Genomic DNA, 11,033 nt, shown 5'->3' on the forward strand with positions numbered 1-11,033 from the left:
CTTTTTTTTTTTTTTTTACTTTAGCTGAGGCATGATATATTTTATTTACTCCAGCCTTTTACCTTTACCATGTGTGTATCCCTCTCTTTCAGATGTGTTTCTTGTAAACTGCATATTGTAGGATTGTGGGTTTTAATCCATTCTACTATCAACCTCTGTTTTATGGGAGAGTTCATCTCATTCACGTTCACAGTTATGATTACTATCTGTCTCTTTCCCACCATCCTATTCCCTCCCCTTTTTATGCCTTTATTTTTCTCCCCTTCTATCTTCCCCTCCTTAAGAGTTTTCCTTTTGACACCTCATCCCTCAATATTCCCTTCTTATCAACTCCCCTCCCTTTTTCTCTTCTTCCTCCTTCTTCTCTCCCTTCTAACCCCCCCCACTTTTTAGCACTTCCCCCTCCTTCTACCTGTAGGATGTAATAGATTTTTATACTTAATGTAGTATGTTATTTCTTCTTTGAACCAAGATTGACAAGAACAGATCTCATGTAAAGCTGCTCTCCCTCCCCTCTTTCCCTCCATTATGATACATTTTGTGTCTCTTTTCCATAGAGTCCTATGCTTAACTGGTTGTGTTATTCCCTCCTTGTACCAGAACCTATAAAGGGAAAGCCCATATAATGATCGTCTCCCTCCCTTCTTTCTCTCTATTATATTGTTTTAATGCCTCTTTGTGTGGCATAATTTAACCTTTTCTGCTTCATTCTTTCCTCTTCTTCCATTTCAGTCCCTTTGTAGCCCTTAGTAAGATTGTTTTTATCATTATTTTGTGTAATTTATACCCATACCCTCTACTTGTCTATAAATAGTTTGCTCTTATTAAATAACAGGATGTGTGTTTGTGTTTTCCTTGTTTACATTTCTATGTCTCTCTTGTGTCGTAATTGGAGGCTGAATTTTCCATTGAGCTCTGGATTTTTCATCAGGAAGGTCTGGAAATCCTTTATATCATTGAATAAACATCTCATTGCCTGGAAGAATATGTTAAGTTTCATTGGGTAGGTGATCCTTGGTTGAACCCAAGCTCTTTTGCCTTATGAAAAATTGTATTCCATTTCCTCCAATCTTTCAGTGTAGCAGCTGCCAGATCCTGCACAATCTTCACTGTGATTCCCTGATATTTGAATTGTTTCTTTCTGGCTGCTTGTAGTATTTTCTCCTTACCTGGTAGTTCTGGAGTTTGGTCACAACATTTTGAGGACTTTTCAATTTGGGATCTCTTTCAGGAGATGACTGGTGGATTCTCTTGATTTCTATTTTACCCTTTGGTTCTAGTATCTCAGCACAGTTTTCTTTGATGAACTCTTGGAATATGTTGTCCAGGCTCATTTTCTCATCATGATTTTCTGGTAGGCCTATGATTCTCAGATGATCTCTCCTGGATCTTTTTTCCAGGTCAGTTATTTTTCCATTGGGATATTTTACCTCTTTATCTAATTTTTCAGTCTTTATGTTTTGTTTGACTAATTCTTGGTTCCTCGTAGAGTTATTCACTTTAATCTGATTGATTCTAGTTTTTAGTGAATTATTTTCCTCAGTTAGTTTTTGGAGCTCCTTTTCCATATCACACATTTTTCTTTTTAAGGAGCTGTTTTCTTCATTGTAATGTTTTTCTAATTTTGCAATTTTGATTTTAAAAGAATTATTCATTTTATCTTCTATCATCTCTCTCATTTGGTTTTCAAAGTTCCTTTTGAGGTCATCTAGGAATGCTTTCTGTGCTTGAGACCAGTTCCCTGTTGAGACCAGTTCCCTGGCTTCAGCTGTGGGTGTGGAGTCATCATTGTCTCCCTCTGAATTTGGTTTTTCCCTCTTAAGATAGTAGGACTCCAGAGTCTTTGTCTTTGCAGTCTGCTTTCTACCCATTTTGAGGCATTTTGAGGCAGGGTGCTAGCTACACCCCCTACTTTCCTGTAGGGTAAGATACCCAAGTTAGTGTTATGTTATTCCCTCCTTAAACTAAATTCAATAAGAGTAAGGTTGACCCATTCTCTTCCACCTTCCTGCTCTTCCCCTCCACAGTAACAGTTTTCTCTTGCCTCTTTTATGTGAGATAATTTACCCTATTCCATCTCTCCCTTTCTCTTTCTCTCATAATACTTCTCTCTCACCTCTTAATTTTATTTTTTAGATATCATCTATTCCTATTAAACTGATCCTTTGCCCTATGTCTATGTATAAATATACACATATATACACATACTCACATATGTATTTATATGCACATATACCCTCCTATATAAACATATATATGGGAGCTTTTTAAATTTCTAGAGTATGGATTGGTAGTTCCAGGAGTAGTTGCTGCCCCTGGCAGGAGCCCTGCATTTGACTCATATATATATATACACATAAATTCTTCCCTTACTCATAAATCTGACAGTAAACTATTCCTCTCTCTCAACCATTTGTTTTCTTGCTAATTGCCACCACAAAAAGTGCTACAATGACTATTTTGGTGCATGTAAGACTTTTATTTTTGCATTTGACTTGACTGTTGTATGTCTGTTAATGGAAATTTTGGGTCAAAACACATTGACATTTTTACCACTTTCCTATCATAATTCCAAATAACCTTCCAGAAAGGACAGGGTGAAAGAGAGAGAGACTAGCATAAAAAGGGTGTGGGGAGGTAGAATGAAGTGAAATACGCTTAGCAATAGTAATTCTGAAAATTTTTTTGGAGCAAGTTTCTTTACTAAAACCTAATTTGTCCAACATACAGAGAAATAAATTAATTTTATAAAAATAAGAGCAATTCTCCTAATTGATTAATGATCAAAAGACATGATCAGTTTTCAGATGAAGTAATCAAAGCTATCTATAACTATATGGAAAAAATATTCTGACTCACTATTGCTTGGGGAAATTCAAATTAAAGCAATTCTAAGTTACTTCCTTATACAAATATTAGATTGGACAGAAAATGTGAATGATATATGTTGGAGGGGATGTGGGAAAAATGAGACTTTAATTCATTGTTTTTGGAATTGTGAACTGATTCAACCATTCTATAGAACATTTTGGAACCATGCTCAAAGTTCTACAAAAGCATGCATACCCTTTGACCTAGCCATACCACTACTAAGTCTATATCCCAAAAGAGGTAAAAAACCAAAAGGAAAAAGACCTATATATAGAAAAAATATTTATAGCACCTCTTTTCTGGGGGAAAAGAATTAGAAATGGAGGGGATACTCATCAATTGTGCTTTGGCTGAATAAGCTGCAGTATGTGATTTTGATGGAATACTTTTGTACTATAAGAAATGCGAAGCAGAATGTTCTCAGAAAAACAGGGAAAGACTTGCATGGACTGATGCAAAGTGAAATGCACTGCATATAAAGTAATAGCAATATTGTAATGAATGATTTAGCAATTCTAAGCAATACAATGATCTGAGGCAACTGTGGACTTATGAAGAAAAATACTCTCCATCCCCAGAGAAAGAACTGATGGTGTCTGAACACAGATTGAAGAATACTTTTTTTTAAACTTTATTTTTCTTGAAGTTTTTGTGTTTTTGTTTTCTTTCATGACACGAGTATTATGGGTATATTTTGCATGACTACACATGTATAACATATCAAATTGCTTGCTTTCTCAATGAGCTGGAGAGGAGGAAGGAAGGGAGAGAATTTGCAACTCAAACTTATAAAAGCTAATGTTAAAATCATTTTTACATGTAACTGGGGGAAAATAAAATACTAAATAAATTTAAAAACAGTAACAACAACAAAATTAGATCAGATGACCTCACAGCAGTGAGGTATTCTAACAGTGAGGTAACAGTTATTTTTCTATAACCCCTATAAAATTAACTATTTACATTTTTGCCATATTTGTCAATTTTTCAGGATTAATTTTTTTATCTTTTATTATATTTGCCAACTTTGAGAGTGTAAAGTACAATCTCAGAGGTATTTAATTTTTTACTCTGATTATTAAAGATTTTGAATATTTTAGCATATTGCCTTAGTATGTTTCAGAAGGTTACCCCCTTAATGAATCCTTCAAATAGAATTAAACAGGCAGTTATTATGAGTAACACTGTTTTTGGATACACTTATCACAGGAGTTGCCCAGGAGATCAGTATATTAGAGATGTCTGCCTGAATCTTTGTACATCCATCCTTTACTATTTGGAATCTCTTTTCCCCTATGCCCACCCTGATTAGGTTTGCCCTGACCTTGGCTTGGAAGAAAGGGCTGACTTTGACTAACAAGCACATCACTTTCATTCTTCATATTTGTAGGAAGAAGGAAAGGAGAACCTTAGGGAAGTAGAGACACAAAGGCTTTGCCATTATTTAAATACTCAAAAATCTGTGAGGACTAAGCCAAGTAAAATTCCATTTAATTGTGGACATACCTTGGTTTGACAGATGCCCAAAGAGTAAATCTCAAGGAGGATAGCAAACTCAGATATCCAAGTAAAGCTTTAGAGGAAAAAATTGCTTGGCCATAAGGATAACAAGAGTATTGAGGAATGAAAAGAAACAAGATGGAAAATTGAATATCTAGGGAATAAAGAATGGTAAGTAAAATTAATACACTAGAATGGACAGTAGAAAATCTAATCCCAATACTGAAAGTGATGAAAATTAGGATGAGACAGAAAAAAAAATATTCAATAAGACAATGATAAATATTGAACCAAAATTATATGTATATTTTTAAGAGAGAAGAAAATCTAAGAAATAACTGACCTGGAAAACAGGTCTAGGAGAGATAATCTAAGAATTATGTATCTGAAAATCAAGACTACATACTATATATTAAGAAATTATAAATGAAAACTTTGCAGAACTTATAGGATCATATGGCAAAGTGCAAATAGAAAGAATCCACCAGTCACCTCTTGAAAAAAAAAAGAAAATGAATAGCTTAAGGATTTCACATAGCAAATACAATGTTATTAGGACAGAAACAATATTACAAGCAGAAAAAAAGGAAAGAGTAAAAGTACCAAGAAGCCAAAATAAGTGCTTCAAAAGATTTAGAAGTTGCTATTCACAGGAGAAAAGAGCTTGAAACATGATATTCCAAGTGGTCAAAGACAAACTCTCACAACTAAAAGTAATCTAAATATAACTCTATACATGAAAATACACCTTTATTAGAGTAGAGAAATTACCACCTTCTGTCACTTTATAAAGAGAAGAGTGGGAGCAAATTTTTTTAAATGCAAGAGCAAAAGATAGAGAAAAATATACACTTAAAAATCTTAACACTGAATCTATGATGAATTTACTAATAAAATAGCAAAGGATACAATAATGGATTAAAAAGCAGAAGCCAACAATATGTTGTTTACATGAAACACATTTGAGACTCAAATATACATATATAATTAAAATGAATGTCTAGAGTGAAATCTAGAGGACAATTCAGCTGAAGAAAAAATAAAGGTTAATCTGTGGAACAGAGAGGGTACAAACCTACAGAAGAAAACAAACACAGTAGCACAGTGTTTAATCAACTCCAAGACCCTAATTGCTAGGGAAAAAAAAAAACTTCTTGTTTGGCATAAACTTCTGGGAAAAGTAGATAGCTCTCTGTCAGAAATTAGGTTTAGGCCAATACCTTTAATCATATGCTATGGTGATCTCTAAATGGGTACATGACCCAGATATAATAGCTAACAAATTAGAGTAGAAAGATAGAATCCCCTTTTAGATCTATGGACAGGGGAAGAGCTCATGACTAAACAAGAGGTAAAAATAGTCACATAAGATAAAAGGGACAAAATGGATTCTATAAAATTAAAAAAAAAGATTTTTCACAAATATAGTGTGTGGGTTATGGGGACCCCCAAAATCCTTTACCCCCTGAAAATGTTAAATCAGAGGTGTCTTGAGGAAAGAACAGGAAGTTTTATTCAGTTCTCACAAGAAGAGGCCATCCTTTCCACCAGTATGAACCAGCAGAATAAGGTGTATTAAAGAAGACAGAACAAGAATTTGTCCAGTCTTAGAAAAAATCTGTCTCTGGTTTCGAGATAGTCTCTCTCCCTTCTCATTCTGAGGAGTCTCCACAGAGGGCGCAGAGAGAGAGTGTACCCACTCAATAGTGCTAAAATTGTATTATGGGAGCTTTTTATTCCCTTTTTTCCCTGCTACAACTGTTGACCAGTATTGTTTGACCAAAATCTATTCTATGGGATGTGAAAATTTGTGGCTGTTGTTCAGTTCTTAGTCATGTCCAACTCCATATCATCTTCCAACTGTAGTTTAATCTGTAATGACTTAATTTATCTATAAAGTTTGGTTGATGAGGATTGTTTTCTTAGGGGGTGTATGAGACTATGAATCTAAGTTTTTTAGCCTTTATGACAATGAATGAAGAATGGCACCATGGATCTATCTTCTCTTTAATTTTTAAGACCTAAGAGTTATGTATTATTTTTCAATATGTAAAATAATTATTTCTCTGTCACTCTGATGTAATTTTGCCTTTAAGAGGTCTTATCAGAATACTAAAAATCGTGTAGGTTTTTCTGAAGTCTGAACCTAACCTCAGTAATTTATGCAATATGGTAAGTATTTGTTGGCAGAAGTTACTGACCCCAATAACCCAGAGATAAAATATTATAACCAAGAGAAGTAATCAAATGGAAAAAAAACCAAAATCTTTATTGCCAATTTCTCTGATAAAGATCTCTTATCTAAAATGTATGAGGAACTAATTAAAATTTCTAAGATTTAGAGCCCCTCCCCAGTAGAGAGACAGTTAAAGGAAATAAGGAAGTAGTTTTCCAAGAAAGCAAAGCTATTACCAACCTTTTGAAAAATGTAGGTGGAACTGTGAATCCACTGCTGGGCCTGAAGTCAGGAAGACTCACCTTTGTTAAGTTCAAATCTGACCCCAGCACTTTACTAGAAGTGTGACCATGGGCAAGTCACTCAACTTTGTTTGCCTCAGTTCCTCATCTATAAAATGAGCTAGAGAAGGAACTGGCAAATGATTACAGTATCTTTTTCATGAAAATTCCAGATGAGGTCATAGAGAATCAGACACAACTGAAATCACTGAACATCAGCAATAATATTTACTTAATATTATTATTATTTAATAATATTTACTTAATATTCTATATGAATATAGAATTGGCTGAGGGTTGGGAAAATGAAGAAAACAATGAAATTTCCCCTGCCTTCATGGAGCTATTGAAGCATCAGAGGCAGGGAATCAAATATATACCTAGAAGAGTGAATGCAGGGTACTAAAAAGAATGCACTAAAAATCAGAGGAGGCTTTGTGGGCAATCACTTGACACTATGTATTACTTAGAGGTGGAGGTGAGATAAAGGTGTTCCATGTGTAATCACTATATTATTCCATTTGGAAAGGTTTGAATTTTTATATGAAAACCTACTCATTTCTTCCTTAAGAATTTGGGAATGTTCGCTCCTCAGTCCAAATCCCATTCTTCACTTAGCCAGACAGGTCTGGATTCTCCCTTAGTCAGCACATCTTCTCCAGACCTCACCAAGGACAAAAACCAGAAGAAAAGAAACCTAGAAAAAAGTTAACTCTGCTTGATGTAATCATTCTGGGGCTACCTGCCAATGGGAAACTTTTATCAAGCCTATTATATCTTCTAAGTCTATGTACTCATGACTGCTATATAGCCCAGGTCAAATGGTGGCAAGTCAAGTGGTAAACCTCCTCTGCTACTTTAGAAATTCTGAAACATTAAAAAAATCCAGTTCATAAAATTATCTCACAATAATTGCTCATAACCTCTGGGCTGTGCAGAAAATCTTGGCTACTTTAGGTATAATCTGTCTTGACATAGACCACTTTACTGCTTCCTTCTTTTGCAGTTCTTTACAAATAAAGACATGCAGATATAACAGAGTATTTGTGACTAGTCACAGTTTTATTTAAAAAATAGTAATGACAGCTTGACTAGAGAAATGGTATAAGTGTGTAGAAAATACTTGCTCAGGTAATTAAACATCTATAGGCTTTTTTCACATGTCAGGGAGTAACAATAGCTTAGCAAGTCTGTTATCAGCCATACTCGTGGCCATACTGGTGAAAGTATTTTGTTAGCCACTTTTTAAAATAACAGGAAGTTGTGAGCCCTGGAGCCAAACCTACAACTCCCAGACTCCGGTGTCTGTACCCACATGCCAAAATCTCTGCAGAGGCTTCTCTCTCCAATTTCATTGTACCGTTGTTGCTTTTTACTCTCCAAATATGCTCCCTACACTTCATGTGTCCATACACAGACTCCGCTGTCTCCATTTCTCTGAGACCCAGATGAAAATGTTGTCTGTCCAGGATTACAATGCCCAGACATTGATTAGTTTAACTTTCAGAGACTTTCTTTGTACCCAAGGACAACTTGTATGAATGAATGGAGATGACAGTATGGCTAGCAATGCAATTTTACTGTAGCAAAAGGGAGCACTGTGACAAAAGCCAGACACTGAGGTTACAATTGGACTATGGAGAGTTTAGGTTTATATATTTTATCACAGAGGCAATAGGAATCCACTGAGCATTTTTAGTCAAGGGAGTGATGTTCGGGTTTTTATTTGAACTTTTGAAGTTTATTGTGGAGGTTATGTGTATTGAAGACAGTCATGAGAGGGTTCCCTGAAATCAGAGAAATCCGTAAAGAAGGTATTATAAAAGTCTAGATTAGAAGGAAAGAAGGCCTGAGTTAGGGTTGTAGGCATGTGAATGGAAAAAAAAAGTGACAATTAGGAAATATGAGGAGGACTTTGCAACTAATTGGTTATGGAGGGTGAAGGAAAGGGAAGCATCAAGGATATTTCCAAGATCGTGAACTTAATCTATAATTTCAGTCACTGGGACAATTGGTACCCTCAATAGAATAAGAAAATCTGATGTAAGTGGAGGTGTATATAGGAAGCTTGAGTTTAATTTTGGATGTATCATTTGAGATGACAACAGGACATTTACATGTAGATATCCAATAGGCAGCTGGACAACTGGAGCTGGCATTCAGGGGAAAGATTAGGGCTGGATAAATGGATTTTAGAGTCAGCAGTATAGATATAATGACTGAATCCATGGGAGCAAATAAAATCAACAAACAAAGAATATAAAGAAGGATAGGAAGTAGACTCAGAATAGAATCATAGGGGATTACCCTAACATAGGTCGGGAGGAGGAGGATGACATAGGGAAGAGGATTGAGGAGAAGTGATTAGACACTGAGGTATCAAGGAGGGAGAATGTTTAAGTGAGGAAATTAAAATTATCATTTAAGAATTCATGGGGCGGCCAGGTAGCACGGCGAGTAAGAGCACCAGCTCCAGTGTTGGGATGACCTGGAGATCGAATCCCAGGCTCAGACACTTAGCACCCACCCAGAAACACCTGGCCGTGTAACCTTGAGCAAGTTACTTAACCCTGATTGCTTTAAAAAAAAAAAAAGAATTCATTCTATTGTACAAATGACCCTTTTCTGTATTACTGCCCCTGTTTTGTCAAGCCACTTTTCTCCATTTTTGAGGTAAGCTAAGGAATTCAGTTTTTCCTTCAAATTAGTTTAAAGGTGTGACTGCAAGGAAAAGTTAGTATTTCTGCAGGATCTCTGTTTGTTGGCTGCAAGCCCCAACTGGCTCAACCTGGTGCCATTCTGTATCTTCTGTTCTTACCTGTCCCTGTGCCATTAGGGAAAATTTGATCTGCTCCAAGGAGACAGTTACAGGGGGTAGTATTGATCCCTGACAAAGACTGTGAGAGGCAGATGAATCGCATAAAATGATTAGCATTCCTTCAGAGAGGGGTGTGATGAGCCATAACTGAATAGTAACTAGCTTTTCTCAGTATAATCTTGTCAATTGTAATGTTCCCCAATTACCTCAGCCTTCTCTTTTCCTGTGTTTTATCAAAGAGGATTGCCCTGCTTCTCATGGGGTCACTGGTGTTGCTGAGGTAGCCAGACTGACTGGTTTTGTGAACAGTGACATGTCACTGTTAATAAAACTGATTTTGCTCAGAATATGTACTTCAGTTTACTTTTCTTGAATTTACTCATGAGAGTTTAGAGGTTCCACTGATATCAGGGGAGGGAGCATCATTCTCCAAACACACTTTTTTTTTAAAAAAAAGCAATTGGGGTTAAATTAACTTGCTCAAGGTTACATGGCCAGGTGTTTCTGGGTGTAGTCGTAAGTAACTGAGCCCAGATTCAATCCCAGGTTATCCCAACTCTGGGGCCAGTGCTCTTACTCACTGTTCTACCTGGCCGCCCCTCCAAACACTCTTGATAGCACCACTCTCTTTTCTTCTCCGTATTCTTAGTGGAATTTTCTAGAGAACACTCAAAAAACTTCTCCAAGTCATGAGTTAAATGCCCCATTAGGGAAAAGTTAAAATTACCTCTACTTTTGCCTTAGGGTGCTCTTCTGGGTTTAGTGTGATAATGGGAAGATAATTAGCAATTAAAAAGCTGAGAGAATCTCCCTAAGTTACTTGGAACCTTGATAAAAGAGTTTTCAAGGCTGCCTCTCAACTTTGAGAGGGACCAAAGCTTTTGGGTTTATTACCAGGAGGGGGTTGTACTCCCTTTTAAAGGAAATCTTAAACATCAGAAAATGTACTTTTTTCTGAGGAAATTTCTGGTTTGTTACCTTAGAGGATTTTAATTCCCATGAAAGAGGGACTTGGCCTTAGGCTAAAGTTTCTTAAACCTCAAAGGATTCATTCTTCAAGGTAATTCTTAATCTAAAAATTGAGAGAGATGTTTTCTGGTAAGGGTAGAGAAGCAGGAGTAAAGATGGCGGAGTAGAAGTAGGACCACCCCCCTGTTCTGGCTTCCACCTTCCTCAATCCATGTAAAAAGGGGACTCTAAACAAACTTCGGAGTTGCAGAACCCACAAAATGACACAGAGAAGCTAACTTCCCACTGAGGACAGCCCGGCAAGCTGGCAGGAATCGGCCAGCACAGTGCTCTGGGAGCTGAGCCCAGCCCCACACTAAGGCTTTAGCCCCAGGGGGGCTGAGCAGTCGCTGGCCTGAGGGACTCCAGATCAGCAACA

This window comes from Petaurus breviceps, unplaced genomic scaffold (assembly GCF_028583685.1).
Source record: "Petaurus breviceps papuanus isolate PSGF00001 unplaced genomic scaffold, PetGlider_PUasm1.0 171, whole genome shotgun sequence".
NCBI lineage: Eukaryota > Metazoa > Chordata > Mammalia > Diprotodontia > Petauridae > Petaurus > Petaurus breviceps.